Below are 16,963 nucleotides of genomic sequence, written 5' to 3' on the forward strand. Positions count from 1 at the left end.
AATCAAAGCTGCCTTTTGGGGGCTTTATCACTAGACCAATGATATGTACTTTGATTTTAAAAAGAAATATAAAAAGGGATTAGAATTATTATACAATACAACACAATTATTAGCTACTGCTTTACATGAATGAAGAAAATGAGTACTGTACTGAAGAGTTCTTCTTAAATACTGAAAAGACATTGGGAAGGTTTCTGATCTCAGTTGTATCAGTGCAATTCCAAAGAAGTCCATCCATTTAAGGTTTACATTTAAACTGGTGTAATCAAGTTTGGTATTTAACCATCTGATTTTGGCTCCTTAACATATTCATTGTGTGGTGGACAGTCTTCATATTTATTATCCGGTCAATGAGAAATTAACATCTTGTCCATTTTAACAAAATGAGAAATTACTTTGAACTTAATACTGAATATCCCTGGCCGCTTACCATCCATGCTATTTCTTTAGATCAACACAGTGGATATAAATGTTAAGTCTTCTGGAATTTAAAGCAGTTAAAAGAAATAGAAATTTTAGACAGTGATATTTTAAACACTATTTAATGTATTATTCAGTTGAAGAACAAAAACAACTTTTCCCCTGGTAAGTCTTGGTATGGTATCATAGAAAGTAAAGACAATAAAAGGAAAAAAAAAAATGTGAACAGCAGCAGCATTCAATCCCAATCATTCCAATATTTATAATCAAGAGGATAAATTCTCTCTCTTGAAGATATAGTCTGAGAAATGATTGAGGTAAATGGCCTCTCACTCAGGTATGTTATTTATGTGTATTTGAAGTCATGCCTAGCTTATTTTTAGCACTAATGTTTTCACAGCATTTTCTTGTGTTAGCTGTATGATGGCGGATATCTGAGACAGCAGACTGGATTCAAATACGTCTAGTACATCAGAATTGTTTACTACATTCTGGACAATAACAGCTGTATGAAACCACTGATGAAAATCCGATTGCACAAGTGTCACTGAGGGCATAATTTGGCCATAGAACTTTTGTTACTGGTAATTATGCATGAAAAGGACCCAGCTTGATTGTCAGATTGAGTTTGCAGAACTGGCAGTTTGAAAGAAACAAACCATTTTTAAACTTGCAAATTGTGAATATTTAACATGGATATAACTATAGAGATCCCAGAAGCTACTTTTACAGTCACTTTTCGAGTAGAACTGCATTTTAGAGGAAGGGAGGGAAAGCAACCATTGTTTCTCAAAGGTTATATTTTCAGCTAGCTAAATTTGTTTCTGATGGGTAGCTCGGTCCAGCTAGCTAGATTGTCTCTGAAAAAACGGAAAATAAACTCTCTCATTATACAGTATGCCTTCGGGAGAAGAAACAGAGATTTTAACAGGAGGTTTCACTTCTGTGAAGCAGCCTGTTTCAAACCGAGTGAAAATATTTTGTTCTCAAAATTACTATGAAGGTTTGATTGTTACAATATGAAATTGTTTTCTTCTGAAGAATGACAGGTGGACAAAGATAGGCTATGGATATCCAGAAATAACCCAGGTCATACAAAGGTTGCTGCAAACATACTATTTTGTGAAGTTAATGTTAAAAATGAAATTTTGAGATTGAAAAAAATCAGTAACGCAATTTTGAAACCAATTAGCTTACAAGAAATCATCCTAAATACCTGAAAGCACAAAAAACATTTGAAATGTCTCAGTCTGCACACTCACTTTGTGGCAAATGGAATTTGGGGAACAAAGATTTAAAAAAAAAATTCATAATGGGAAAAAATGCATGGCCATCTGGGTTTTAGAATAGCTTTGGGACTGGATTCTCCACCCTGCCCCAGCAAAACTCATTGCTGAGGCACAGTTCTGTCTTACACTACTAACAAAGGTTCTTCTGTGATCTTACACCCGTGGAGGATTGTGTGTAGTGCAGCTATGCTTTATTAGGCCTCATCCTGAGCAGCTCCCTCCCTCCCCTTACATTGAGGGTGGGGGATCTGCTCATGCAGGAACCAAGTCCACCAGCAGAGGACTCCCCTGCTCACTGAGAATTCTCTACAGGGCAGCTCTGGCCAGTTTAATTTCACTTTGTCCCAGGCAGGGCCAGATTTACACCTTGGGCGCCCCTAGGTGCAGGGGCTTAGAGCCCCTGCCCATGGTGACCGAGAGCTGTGGGGTCCTGCTGCCGCCTGTGGTGGCTCAGAGCTTCCCCTGCAACCCCATTGCGGCAGACAGCAGCTAAGAGCTCTTAACCGCCACAGGCAGCAGGGGTGCCCCACCACTTTTAATTCTTAGGCACCCCGCCACCCAATGCCCCTCTGCCCACAGACCCCCCACTGCCCAGCGTCCCCTACACAGCCCCACCACAGCTTCCCAGTACCCCACGAAGACCCCCCCCACTGCCGAGTGTCCCTGCACAGCCCCACCCTCACTGCCCAGTGCTCCAACACACAGATCTTCCCCCATCCCCCACTGCCCAGCACCCCCCCACAAAACCTCCACTGCCCAGCACCCCCCCAGAGACCCACCCTACCCACACACTTACCCCGCTGGGAGGTGACTATCTGCTGGGTTGAGCAAACAGCGCTCCAGCAGGGCTGTGTGGGGCCATTTCCCACTCAGCAAGCTCGCCCCTGCCAGGACCCAGGAGTGGTAAAATTTGAATTTTTAGGCCTCCCTAGAATGCTGGCGCCCATCGTCACAGGCCTACTGTGCCATATGGGAAATCCGGCCCTGGTCCCAGGCTGAGTTTTGAAAAGTGGATTTGGCAGACCAAGGAATCTGGCCCATGGCTCTGTTAATGTATCTCCTTCAATCTACAGACTTCAAAACACTCTTCAGCCAACAATTGTGACTATTTTCAAATATTGCATAATATTACAGAATTCTACTATGTAAGATTGTAGAGGGCAGGTAAGCAGCAGACAACTTCTTCCCAGCTAGAGGGGAATGGAACAGCAGATGTCAGTTTTACTACTAGCTAGAGGGTGAAATCCTGGCCCCAGTGAAGTCACTGGGAGTTTTGCTATTCACCTCAATAAGGCCAAGGTTTCAATCACAGCCCACAAACCAGGATCAAGGGAAAACAGTACCTTGGCAGAAATCCCAACACCCTCACAATTCTCAGCACTGGGAGTAGCTGGGGAGATTTCTCACGACTTTCATATTTTTCTCTAGCTTGTTTATATCTGGTAACTTTTTCAAACCTTAGCTGAATATATTAAATTAAATACAACATAGAACAGAGAAAAACATGCTAGAAAACTTTATTCCCAGCTAAAATAAAGAGTCTGTCAATCAAACTGAATTGTAGAACTAATGATGACTTGTTATAAAGGCAAACTACATTGAGAAAACTCAAGAGAATAGAACAAATAACTATACTGGTTTCTTATACATTATTGTACCTATATTTCTTTATTTCTAAATCCAATTATCTATTCAATCCTGATGGCCTCTTTCCCTTTTCACTGAATCAACACAATAGAAATATGTATTTGTTATACAAGATGGTTTTGACACTAATATTCAAGAAGAAGTTAATGAAGTTAGAATCAGGCTGAAAGCAGAAATCACAAAATTGAAATTTATTATATATATTTTCAATTGCTACAGAAGATAGTAAATTAGAATTAATGAAGATACCATATGCATTACAAAATAATAGATATGAAGGAAAATGCCATGGTTAAACAGAGAAATACAGAAGTTTACCTGGATTAAAAATGCTAACAGAAACAGAGAATTGTTAGCATGCAAAATACATAGATAAGAGTGCAAGGGTCCAAACCGTGTGTCAACATTTAAACACCACTACCCAACTGACCTTAGCCACTGGGGGCAGGGGAAGGGAAGAGAGGGACCAAACAATAACAAAAACAAACCAAACTGTAGGGTGACCAACTTTTAAAGAAAATCAAGATCAAGTGAGCTTTTGCCCTTCTGCTCCATGGGAGGTTTCTGTCCTCCCTGAGCTCGCCTTAGGACACCTGCGTTACGGTTTGACAGGTGTACCGCCCCAGTCAAACTCCCCACCTGACACTGTCCCCGGAATTAGTGGGTGAACAATCCAACGCTTGGAGAATTTTTAAAGAGCAATTCTGGAAATAAGACAGTTACTATACTTTTCAGTCACATAGCACCTTTTATCCCAATCTCACAAAACTTTACTAATATTAAATCTCACAACAAATTTGAGCGGTAAGCCAAGTCTGGGTAAACTGAGGCAGAGATATTATTTAAATTACCTAAATGACAGGAGTCAGTAGCAAAGGAGTCTTGATTCCCAGTTCCCTGCTGTAACTGTGATGTACTCTAGACAAAAACAAGAGTTACTGAGCAAACACTACATTTAGAGATAGGCCATATCTATATTACAGAGCTTACAGCTGTGGGCACAGATGTACCGATGCAGCTGTAAGATCTCCCATGTAGCTGCTTTATGCCAATGGAAGAGAGCTCTCCAACTGGCAGAATTCAACCATCCCCAAGCGATGGTAGCTACATCGGCGGGAGATGTTCTCTCACCAACATAGCGCTGTCCACAAAGTTGCATCTGTCAGTATAACTTCTGTCTCACAGGGGTGTGTTTTTTCACACCCCTGAGCAATCCAAGTTATACCAACAAAAGTGCTAGTTTAGACATAGTTTTAGCTAAGGTTGTAGCAGGGCATATCTCATCCACTCAAAAACCTAAAAGCGTGGAAGAAAGAAGTGAAGGAGAAGACTTATGAATTTCTTTCCACCTTTATATTGCCTACAGCACTGTCAGTAACTCCAACATTCCATAGAGTTTACACCTCCATTTCCAAACACATACCCAAAAGCAATACATGCCCCAACTTCATCAAACTTGCAGTCCAATGCAAAACCTTCAGATGACCACCTTTGTTTATATCCATTAGATCAACAGATCAGCCATTTGGCTATAACACTATAACATGGCGTGCACTCATCGCTGCGGCGCCTCCTGCTGGTTACCTCAGGAATTAGCTCATCCCAGTCTCGGAGCACCTCCTGCTGGCCAGTGTCTCCCCTGCTATTGCTACTTGTCTTTTCATTATCAATCTCCACCACTATTCTTCAGGCCCCACGTCCCTCTGACCCACAGTGCCCCTTCTCCTGGATACTGCCCTGCAGCAGTGCCCACACACTCGGGGTCCTCCCCTCCTTGGGGAACTCCAAGCCCCTACACCCACCTCACATCAGTGACCCACTGCCAGTTTTCATCTAGTCCCTTCCCTCAGGGGCAAACTGCAGTCTGAAGTGGCCACTTATCATCAGCAAGGGGGTTGGGCCTGCTGCCTCTTCCTTCCCTGGCTGCTTCCCCACAGCCCTAGTACCTCCTCTGGCCCTTAACAGCAAGGCCTCTGCCTGGGGGTTTGCCAGGCTACAGCTCTCCTGCTCTTCCCCAGCACTGAGCTGTCCAAGGTACCCTTTACCCTTTCAGGCAGCCAGGTTCATTTGTCTCCAAGGCTGGAGAGAGTGACTATCCCTTCTAGTCTGCCCTCTTATATACCGGGTTGGCCAGCTCTGATTGGCTGCCTCCCGCCTCTTCCTGATTAGCTCTCAGCCCCAGGCCTCTCCAAGGGCTGGCTTTTAACCCTTTCAGAGCCAGAGTGGGGTGACCGCCCCGCTAAACACACATTCCATGCATTTGAGAAGTTATTCTGCGTTAATGCTGCCTGGGTCATTGTTAAGGTTTTGTATTGTTCTGATCCTGGTAGTGAATGAAGACAGACATGCAGATTAATTTTAAGTGAGAGGCCACAATTTTACTGAACTTAGCACAGGGAAGGGATGCTACCCACCCTGTCACCCAGACTCTCATATACAAGACATTTTAAGTGATTCCAGTGTGGTGGTTGTATGTCCTTCAACATAACCCATAACTCGGGGTAGCCTCTCCTTGGCCTATCCCACAGAATCAGCTTGCTTTGCTGAGTCCTACCACCCTCCACTCCCACAAAGGAGACGGAAAGTACTAAAAGGAGAGGGGATATCTCAGCCTGTGAAGACCACAAGGTCACCCCCATCCCAGGAGCATAAGCCCCATCAGCAAAATACTATGTCCTTTACTTCTGGGAACTGGTCATCTTAACCACCCTGGAAACTGACCATAAATTGCAACGAGCTAACACCTCTACCAAGTACTACCATTAATTATTAATTCCTATTGGTATTTAACTGAACTGTGCCTCCAGGATGCTGCAAGGAAGGTAGACCCTCCCCAAAAAAATAAAAATAAAAAACACACCAGGCTTCTGCCAACTTGGCTTTAACAGGAAAGAAAAATTCCTTCCTGACCTCAAAACAGGCGATCAATCAGTTACACCCACAGCATCTGCAAAACACAGCTCTGAAACTACAGTTACATGGAGGAAATGAAACAGAGAGGCTCGCCATGGTCCAGGCTAAGGTTTAAATTAATGAAAGGCTAAAGCAAGGGACCAATCAGCTCCCTACCTCTTCCAGCAGGCCATCTCTGAGTTTCCCAGCAACTTTATCTCCTCCTGCTTATTACTGGGGCTGTCCCAATCACTACTAGTCCCATCAAGATTTCCACCTGTTGAGGCAGGTATGTAGGATTCTGAGTACAAGATTGTTTCAAAGAGGTCTCTTTACTTGCAGCCATGTCATCTCCCCTCCCCCAATAGATCAGCAGCAGGGTTTGAACCCTTGATCAAATAGTAAAGACTTAAGTTACAGGAGTAATTATCAGCCCCTTTTTAACCCATCCACTAGACGATGACTTGACATAGACCTTCTCAGCGGATTACACAACTACACAACTGGATTCGGTCTCTGAAGAAGACTATGGTTTACAGTGGTTAAAGACCGGATAATCCAAACTGATTTAGTGACTCTGAAAAGCATTGAGACATAGTGGATAAGACTAAATTTTGTCATGCTGGAAACCTGAGCCCTGCACAGAGTGACCTTGCATTAGCTGTCCACTAAATTATTTAAATAAAGTGGGAGAGCATTCAGCAGCTCTTCTGTGTTTTCTACGTTGGGGTTTATGGCTGTAGTTAACAACAGCAACAACAAACAGTAGTGAAGTGCAGAGGAATTTAAACAGCAGTTAGAGGGGAGATTCATAGTCAGGGAAATGCTTGTATGCAATGAAGTTGTAGCCATGTCAGTCACAGGATATTAGAGAAACAAGGTGGGTGAGGTAATTTCTATTGAACTAATTTCTGCTGATGAAAGAAACAAGCTTTTGAGCAACACAGAACTCTTCTTCAAGTCTGGGAAAGGTACTCCGAGCATCACAGCTAAATGCAAAGTGGAACAGATTGTTAGTATAAGTAGTTAGCACATAGGGACTACTCAAGGAAGAGGGGCTGTTCAGTCCACGATGGACTGAACAGACACACTAGATTTGTGTCTTATTAGAACAATCTGTAAACCATTGGCCCACTCTTTTAGTCCCATGAGTGCAGAGGCACTAACGAGCCACTCTACCTTGAATGATCGCTTAGAATGTATGCTAAATACTTATGCTCAACAATCTGTTCCACCCTGCATTTAGCTTTGCTGCTTTGATTGCTACTTCAGCACATCCCTCGCCCGCGCCGCTTCTCGACGCTCCCGTTGGCCAGGGACGGCGAACCGCGGCCAGTGGGGGCCGCGATCGGCCGAACCTGCCGCGTCAGCAGGTAAATAAAACTGGCCCGGCCCGCCAGGGTGCTTACCCTGACGAGCCGCGTGCCAAACGTTGCCGACCCCTACTATAGTTAATGACTTCCAGGTAAGATGACTGCAGGATGCTCCTGACAATCAGTCAAAAGCTTTAGTTAGCAGAGAACGCAGCCTCTTGCTCACTTAGCAAAGCTAGCTGCATGAAACATAGTGGATTTGTACTCTGGTTATCAATTTTTTTTCTGGGTGCAAATCAAGATGCTGATTTTGCTCTATAAAGACCCACAGCCTGGATCTTGGACATCTTGTGTATCAACTTTCCCTCATGCACTGTCTCCTCGGTTGTAAACAGATGCAGTGCTCTTGCTAACGTTCCCAAGTTTTGAACTCAGGGGTGAGGCATTCTCAGCTCTGGAATTCACTGTCCCTGCTGGTCTGACAAAACATGAGCTTGTTGAGTGCAAAGTTAATCTGTTTTGTCTATGGGTATGTCTACACTGGCAGAGTTACAGCACCAGCAATTACAGCGCCGCTCAAAGAGTGCTGATGGGAAACTGCTGTTGTGTGTTCACACTGTCAGCTGCCTGCGCAATAGTGTGTTCACACTTGCGGCACTTGAAGCGGTATTCGGAGCAGTGCACTCTGGGCAGCTATCCCACAGAGCATCTCGTCCTCTTCTGCTGCTAAGAGTTGTGGAAAGGCGGAGGGTGCATCCTGGGTCCTGAGTGAGAAGAGGATTGAGCAGGAGGATTGAATGGGAGAGTACAGACTATGATGGAGTGAGGACAGCTTGTTCAGGTGGACAATGTTTGTGATACTGTTTATACTGTAAATGTACCCACAATTTTAACAATAGGCTCATTTGTATAAATCAACAATAGATTTAAGCTTGTATTCCTTTTTTGATGGCAACTGTACATTTTAAGTACCAGTAGACTGAATACTTATGTTTCCATTTTCCTCTCTCTTGCCCTTTGTTTTTATCATTCCTTTAGTTAGAGTCTCAAACTCCTCTCACACTCTTTTCATTCTGACTCCTCTTTATTTTATATTGCCTTTTGTTTCCTCCCATTCCATCTTTTTCTCTCATCTTTCTGGTATTCTCGCTCACCTCTCTCTCAGTTTATTTTTAACTCCTGCTTTCAAAGCTATTTCTTGCTTCACTTGTCTCTCTTTTGTAACACTAAGCTCTCTTTGTCTTGAATATTTTGAAGGAGAGGACTTCCAGCATTGTCAGGTCTGTATTGCCATCTCAACATTAAAATGGACTGAGTGGAAAGTCCACTTTACAGCATCTGTTGCCTAGCAATTTGCTTCTCAGGTTCCTTCAGCTCAGGAGTAGGCTGAATGATCAAAGATTTTTAAGGCAAGCGGAGAAGAAAAAAAATTATTGCAATCAAAATATAGTGCTCCCTGGAAGACTTTGCATAGTAGCTTTTTAATATTACAATGACCAAACCCTGGTATTATTTTGTACTCTATTCGCCATCACTAGATACCAGTGGCTTTAAGATTTGATTAATTTTGCAAAGTGTACAGCAGCACCAGTAATAACACTGCTCTACAGCCAAAATGCTTCTGAAATAAATGTAGTCAAACTTTACTAATTCTGGGTCACTGAGAACAAAAATGATGCTTAAAATTGTTGATTGGCTCTAGTTTTCAAGATATGCTATTGGGTCAGTATATACGACTCTTGACTTGGGAATAGCGCAGGATAATTTAAACTAGAAATGACTAAAATACATCGTTGACTGGATCTATGAATAAATCTATGACTGGGTTTGGACAGTACTTGCTTTTTAGGCAAAACAATGAATGATGCAATCTGAAGCTGGTATTGCGTCATACAGGATATGAATTGCATCATGTTATTCCTAGAAGTCATGGATGATGCAATCATAACGACGCTTACATCACTCTGCTGAAAAAATTGCCCTATATCAGCTCTAGAAATCATACAGTGTCGTGCTCTCTTATTTGTCAGTGTTTGATTTTGCAAAGGGACACATTTCTGTTTAGCCAAAGTGAGCAGAGATGCCTCGTACTTGTGTGAAAAGTGCAGATAACTTCTGCTATGTTTGTGGTGAAGTGACTTTTGCATCACAAAAGCGCAGTATAACCACTAAGGTTAAGAAAGCCTATCATCTTTATTTTGGCTGCAAAATTGGAGATCAGGACAAGAGGTGGGCCCCACACATATGCTGCAACACTTGTGCAACAAATCTTCGCCAGTGGTTGAACAGGAAAAGGAAATCTATGCCTTTTGCAGTGCCAATGATTTGGAGAGAGCCAACAGATCATACCAGCAATTGTTACTTCTGCATGGTGCCGCCAGTTGGGAAAGGTGTGTCAAAGAAGAAAAAGTGGACTGTGCATTATCCAAACATTCCATCAGCTATACGCCCAGTACCGCACGGAGAAGGACTGCCGGTTCCTGATGCACCAGAATCATTCTCACTTGAGTCAGACGAGGAAGAGGAAGAGGATGAAACTTCTGGTCCTGAACCATCAATGTCACAGCACCCACATTTTCTCCCATCCTCCTCCTCTGAACCACACCTCATAAGACAAGGTGAACTGAATGACCTTGTCAGGGATTTGGAACTACCCAAGAGTAAGGCAGAGCTGTTGGGCTCCAGACTACAGCAGTGGAATCTCCTGGAAGGTGATGTTAGGGTTTCCATGTTCCATGACCGTCAAAAGGATCTTGTCCCATTCTTCTTCATGGAAGGTGATCTTGTAGCCTGCAACAACATCGATGGTGTGATGGCAGCCCTCAACATCGTTCACGATCCAGATGAGTGGAGACTGTTCATTGATTCTTCAAAGAAGAGTCTTAAAGCTGTTTTACTGCATAATTCCAATGTTTTGCCATCCATTCCAGTTGGTCATGCAGTCCATATGAAGGAAACCTATGACAACATGAAACAACTTTTGAGGTGCATAAACTATGACCAACATCAGTGGCAGCTTTGAGGCGATTTGAAGGTTGTTGCTCTCTTGCTTGGTCTGCAGACTGGATACACAAAGTACTGCTGTTTTCTCTGTGAATGGGATAGTTGTGTAAGAGATTCCCACTACATCAAGAAAGATTGGCCACTCCGACAGTCATTGGAACCTGGGAGGAAAAGTGTGCAGCATCCCCCACTTGTTGAATCAAGGAAGATTTTCTTACCACCCTTACACATCAAGCTGGGTCTGATGAAGAACTTTGTCAAGGCCATTGACAAAACACAAGCAGCTTTCAAGTACCTCCGTGGAAAATTTCCAAGGTAAAGTGAAGCTAAGATAAAGGAAGGTGTCTTTGTTGGTCCTCAGATTCATGAACTTCTTCTAGATGATGCATTTGACCATGCACTGCGTGGCAAGGAAAAGACGGCATGGAAAGCCTTCTAGTTAGTGGCAATACATTTTCTCGTAAACAACAAGGCAGACAACTACAGGTTGTTGGTGGAAAACCTCCTCAAGGCATACAAAAGTCTTGGTTGCAACATGTCACTAAAGATACATTTTTTGCACTCTCATCTAGATTTTTTTCCACCGAACTGCGGAGCAGTGAGCGATGAGCACGGCGAGCATTTTCACCAGGACATTGCAACAATGGCGAAACACTATCAGGGCAAATGGAGCCCATCAATGCTTGGAGACTATTGCTGGACAGTGACAAGAGATGCTCCATTTAATGAATACAAGAGACAAGCCAAGAAGCGCCGAGTAGACACTGAATAGGACTAAACTATGTACATAATAGTTTTTTGCCTTTTGTTTCATAATATATTTTATTGATATAACCCTTTTGCTGATTTTTAAAGTGTTACATAAACAGGACAGGTGAAATATTATGTAAAGCAACCATAAACACATGAAAAGACCTAGGTTTACAATTTATGATTAAAACTCTACTATCTACACAATATACAAGATATAAAATGTAAAAACTTAAATATCTGAGAAACAGTAGCCAATCAGTTGTTTTAATTGTCATATTTGAATTCAGCACATCAAAATACATAATAAATAGCACATTTTATCTCTGAAGCAGACGACTTCTCAAAAATTGTAGGCCAGTGTAATATGTTGTACCAAAAGTAGAAACTAAAAGTTGTTACTATCAACAATTGTTCAATGGCCTATCCATATGCGACACGAGTTAGTGGTATTAGTCCAATTCCTAGCAGGCAGGTATTTACATCACCAAAACCATTATCACAATTGGCACCTTGGTTGGTAATCTCAGCGGAAGCCAAGGGCTTGACAAGGTATGTCCCACTAGGATACCGCTAAGGCACACTAAATGGAGTAGCTTGGAAAACCGCAAGTTACACTGTTGATGTCCCTATTGTACACAACACTTACAGTAGATTTTTTTAAAAAATAAAGTTAACAATGCTTTCTAAAGCAATTTCCTATGAGAAGAGAAAGTTTTTGCTACCACTGTGATAAGTGGCTAAGTCTCATCCAAAGAGCCCACACTGAACTTGCTGTTATGTGGTCCCTGACTAGTACCATTTGCTACCAAATTCAAAATTAAGCCATCAGTTACCAGCTTTGTACTACTCATCATGCTGCATGAGTGCAAAAGAGAACAAAGAAAATCCTGCCCTCAGTTACATCCCTGCAAAACCCCACTGATCTCAGTCAGGACCCAGGGATGAAACAGAAGGCTGAATTCAGACAATATACCCCAAGGACATAGTTTTGGGCAAAAATTTTCAAAAGCACGAAATAACTTAGGAGTCTAATTTCCATTGACTTACAAATGCAATTTTACCCTTGGAGTTACTCTCATGTCCACAACTATGTTCTCCCTATATAACACACACAAAGTACAACAGAGGGGGAAAAAAATCATGAGCAAAATCCTAGGTGCAGACATTTCCAAAATGGTACAAGGTCAGCTTATTACGATTGTAGAAGGGTTCGTCCGGGTTCATCCCTCTCCAGGGCGGTGGGCAACCACACCACCTTGCTACGTCCATCGGGTTATTTTGGGGGAAACTAGCCTGGCTGTGGGGTTTCACATCGCGGCAACGGTAGAGACAAACAAACAGCTCTATTCTGCAGACCCAGGCCCTAGTTCAGGGCGGGGCAGTCAAGAGTCTATGGCTCAGGCCCTTATGCATGGGCTGAGCAAACAAATGAATTCAGGAGTCCTAGGCCCTGGCTCTGAAGGGCCTGGAGAGAGGGGTAGACTGCCACCCATGAGTTGGGTGGCAGGGGGGATGCAGGCCCTCCCACTCCACTGCATCCCAGCCTGGGGCCCTAGCCGTGGCAGAAAGCCCGCTGCTGTGTCAGTGGGGATCCTGGCTGCAACACACTGACATGGGCTCTGGCAGTGCTGCAGCTAGACTAGGGTCGGCTGCCCCTGGGCTACTTCCTGCCTCCCCCTCTAGAGGTACCTGTGTCTGGACGGTGTCCTCCACGGAATCAAGCACCATGGGCTCCTCAGGCTACTTGGTGAGCGGTAGGCTTGGCAGCTTCTCTGGGTAGCTTGACACTGGCAGGCTTAACAGCTTCTCTGGGGTCTGGTCGGCATCAGGCCTCAGCTGGTCTGGCCAGTCCTTGGGTCGGTCGCAGACTGCAGGAGTCTCCCCACCGGAAGCTAGGCCACAGGCATCTGGCTTCTCCTCGGCCGGGCTCCTTGTGAGCTCTGGGGTTGGGCTTTTATACTTCCTGTCCTGCGCCTTGACCTCTGGGGGGTGGGCACAGGCTCCACTGGCTCCGCCCACTTTGGCGTCCAGAGGGGCTCATCCCTCTCCGGGGCGGCGGGCAATCACACCACCTCGTTACAATGATTAATCACATAGTTATCTTAGTGTTGTCTCTTCGTAAGGTTGCATCCTGTAAGAGATCTGATCATCAGATCTTTCAAAAGCATAATATAGAAGCACAGAAGAAACAGATCTCAAGTTCCAACCACACCAAAGTGTCTACACTGGCTAAAGCAGATAGGTATGTATCTCCCTGTTCATAAGATGCAGTTTTTCCTTTGCAAAATAACTTTGAAACCCCATAATGCCACTTTTACACAAACATTTTCCCTTTCTGAGGTACAGTCATGCAACCTAAACCTGGTATCTGAAAGTCAAGCTGCATTCTTTGTCTTATACAAATCATTTGTAGTTTGAAATATGGTTCTTTTAATTTGCGAGCTCAAAAAATCCAGTTCATTCTCCCAGAGCCATGCTGGTGCTGCAGTGTTAACAAAGCTAAAGTACAGTAAAAATTTATTTGACAGCAAAAGAAACACAGTCCTTTTCTGACTATAAGCACTTGAAAGCACAGTCTGAGACACTTTCTAGTTTAAACTGATGGTGCCCAATTAATATGATTTGCCATTAGTAAAATGTATGTTTGCATGCTATCCCAACGACAATTTTAAGCTGTTGGACATGTCTGTCTGTCTAAAGCTATTCATAGCGAAAGAATGAAAAAGCAAATGCTTTTATTCAGTTTCCAATACACGGACTGGAAATGTTCTACTTCTCATGCACATGGCCTACAGGGTGCACATGGATTCCAGAGCAGTGGGTGGCCCCGATAAAGTTACCATGTTGAAACATGTGAGCAGCAAATACCAGAATGTGTGAACAAATGCTCTCACTGCACAGAAATTGGCACGAACCAACCACTGGTAAAAGTGAAGAGTCAAAAATCCAGCATGAAAACAGATTTCACTAGGAGGTTGCTAAGGTGTTTTTCAAAATGTGATTCTAAGGTGATACTGCATAAATGAAATTTCAGACCAAAGAAAGTCCTCCTTTATAAAAGTAAAACCAATTTTTCTAGTTACACAAGCCTAAGGATTTTCATTCTTCTAGACCTTATTAATGGGGTCATCCGTGCTGTGTCAGCTTCCTTTTAGACTGAAATTCTGCTAAACAACTACTTTCTAAAATTATTTTTAATAGCCTTTTTTTAAAAATACTACAAAAAAGGGCTGAATTAGGTTGGGTCGTGGAGGGTCAGTGAGACAGTTGAATGTTCACATACTGAACTCCAGAAATCTGTATATTTATTTAAAGTTTATTTTTAAGTTCCTATCCTTGTGTTTGCAAAATTGGATTTCAAATGGAGAAACAAGAGCAAATCAATGCAGTGATATTCACTGGAGTCTACACAGGAATTGAAAGTGCTCTGAGAGAAGTGGGAATCGCCTCTATTCATTTCAATGCAGTGCTAATGTCCGAGCCTAGTGATAATTTAAAATATCAATATTGCACCGCTCAAAGCATGCAATGAAGGACAACCATCAACTGATATTTCTGCATGTGAAGCATGGAAGAAGAATGAAGGTCATTTTATGAAGATGTGCAGAACCTATTGTGAGTGGGAGGTAATCCTGGTGTCTCACATGGAGGTTAGGGAGAGGGCTGAGATTGTACCACTATTCCCTGCCCCTCCCCACCCAGTCTTACTCCTGGCTAAGACTGAAATCCTAGGCACCTCCCCAAGCAATTTTATCCCCAGCTACGGGTGAAATCCCAGGCACATCTGCTTCATAGAGCCCTGAAGACCTGCATAACCTGCTTGGGGTCCATAGGACACCTGCACAGCTCCTAAAGGGTTCATCTCCTCAAGGCAGCTACACATTGCTTATGGAGATACTTAACTCTTCCCTCTTCAACTTCCCATATCATATCAATCCTGACTCCCACCTATGGCAATTAGGCCTCTGGACCGAAGATCATGCACGCTGCCTGCCCGAACAATTCCCTCCCTTGGTGATCAGTTAGTAATGGGGGGAGACTGAATGGGCTGCTTAGTCAGAAGAGAGATCTCCTGGCTAACCGTTCCAAAACAGAGCAGCGAGCCAAGTAGAACAGAGGAGGGTCCATGAGGACCCATTTCCCAACATTGTCAACAAAGGAGGAGAAGATTCATCCTAGGAATGGTCCCAAACAACAAAAGCAGAGACCCTGTTTCCAGTCTCTCTCATTCTCATCTTGTCCGCATAGGATTATTATTTTTTGTTCTGCAATAGCATTCATATTTCCCATCAGTACAAATAAATAGCAAGACAAGCTCTGAAGAGCTAAGTAGAATCTAAGTAGACTAGACTAGAGTCCACAGAGATGCAAGAAGATGGTTTCGGGAATATCTGTCTATCTAAGGCCTTGTTTACACTGCAGCTTTTGGCAGTGAAACAGTGCAGGTGTACGCATTGCAATGCCACTTTCAGTGACAAAACTCTTCAGTGTTGGCGACAAAATAAAAACCACCTTGATGAGAGCAACAGGGCTTTTTATGCCAAAGTTTTGTTGCTAAAGTGCCAGTGTAGACACCGCACTTGATTTTGTTGCTTTAATTGGCCTCTAGAAGGTATCCCACAATGTTCATCCTGACCACTCTGGTCAGCAGTTCCAATTCTGCTGTTCTGCAGCCAGGTAAGCAACCTCTGCCCCTCCCCCTTTAAAGCCCTGTGAATTTTTGAAATTCTACTTCCTGTTTGCTTGGTGTGGAGAGCTCACATCGCATATTCCCAGCTGACAATGGCGGCTCCTGGAGGGAAATGCTCTCCTGTTTGGACCAATGCAGAGATGCTGGATCTGCTCAGTATTTGGGGAGAGGAGGCTGTGCAGGCCCAGCTGCGCTCCAGCCATAGGAATTTCGATACCTATGGGCAGATTTCTCGAAGCTTGTGCGAAAAAGGTTATCATCAAGACACACTGCTGTGCAGAGCAAAGATCAAGGAGCTGAGGCACACGTACCAAAAGGCAAGGAAGGCAAACCATTGCTTCGGTGCTGCACCACAGACCTGCCATTTTATAAGGAGGTGGACACTATCCTCAGCAGTGACCCCACCTCCACCACCAAGAACCCTGTGGATACTTTGGCAGGGCTGGAGCTGGAAGAATGTGGACCTAACTCAGAGGACGAAGTCATCGATGAAGAGGTGGAGGTAAATGATGATGTGGAGCTGATGGCGGGGTCGTCTGATGCTGCATGCAATCAGGAGCTGTTCTCCACTCCAGAGGTGTCTAGTCAGTCTCAGTAGTCGCTCTCTGGCAAGCGAGAAGCAGGAGAGGAGACCCCTGGTAAGTGGTTTTGCTTTGGGAAGTGTGGAGGTGGGTTGAGGGCATAGAAATGTATAAGGCTTGCTGTGTTTCTGTGGGCTTGACATTTTCCCATGCAGCTAAGCAGTGTGACGGAACAGGGGTGTTGATGCACATGGAGATTTCACGGGAATCCTCAAGAGAGATCTCTACATAAGAGCATAAGAACGGCCATACTGGGTCAAACCAAAGGTCCATCTAGCCCAGTATCCTGTCTTCTGACAGTGGCCAATGGAAACTTTCCTGGAGGTACTTGGCAATCCTCTGCCTAAAGGTTCCTTGGCGGAACTTTTGTCCCTT

At 43.8% G+C, this 16,963-nt stretch overlaps 1 protein-coding gene across 1 annotated transcript in view; it reads right to left on the bottom strand.

Moving 5' to 3' along the window:
* Window positions 1-16,963, bottom strand: part of HTR1F (5-hydroxytryptamine receptor 1F) — a 177,453-nt gene that overhangs the window by 133,555 nt on the left and 26,935 nt on the right. The window lies entirely within an intron of this gene.

This window comes from Malaclemys terrapin, chromosome 1 (assembly GCF_027887155.1).
Source record: "Malaclemys terrapin pileata isolate rMalTer1 chromosome 1, rMalTer1.hap1, whole genome shotgun sequence".
NCBI classification, from domain to species: domain Eukaryota; kingdom Metazoa; phylum Chordata; order Testudines; family Emydidae; genus Malaclemys; species Malaclemys terrapin.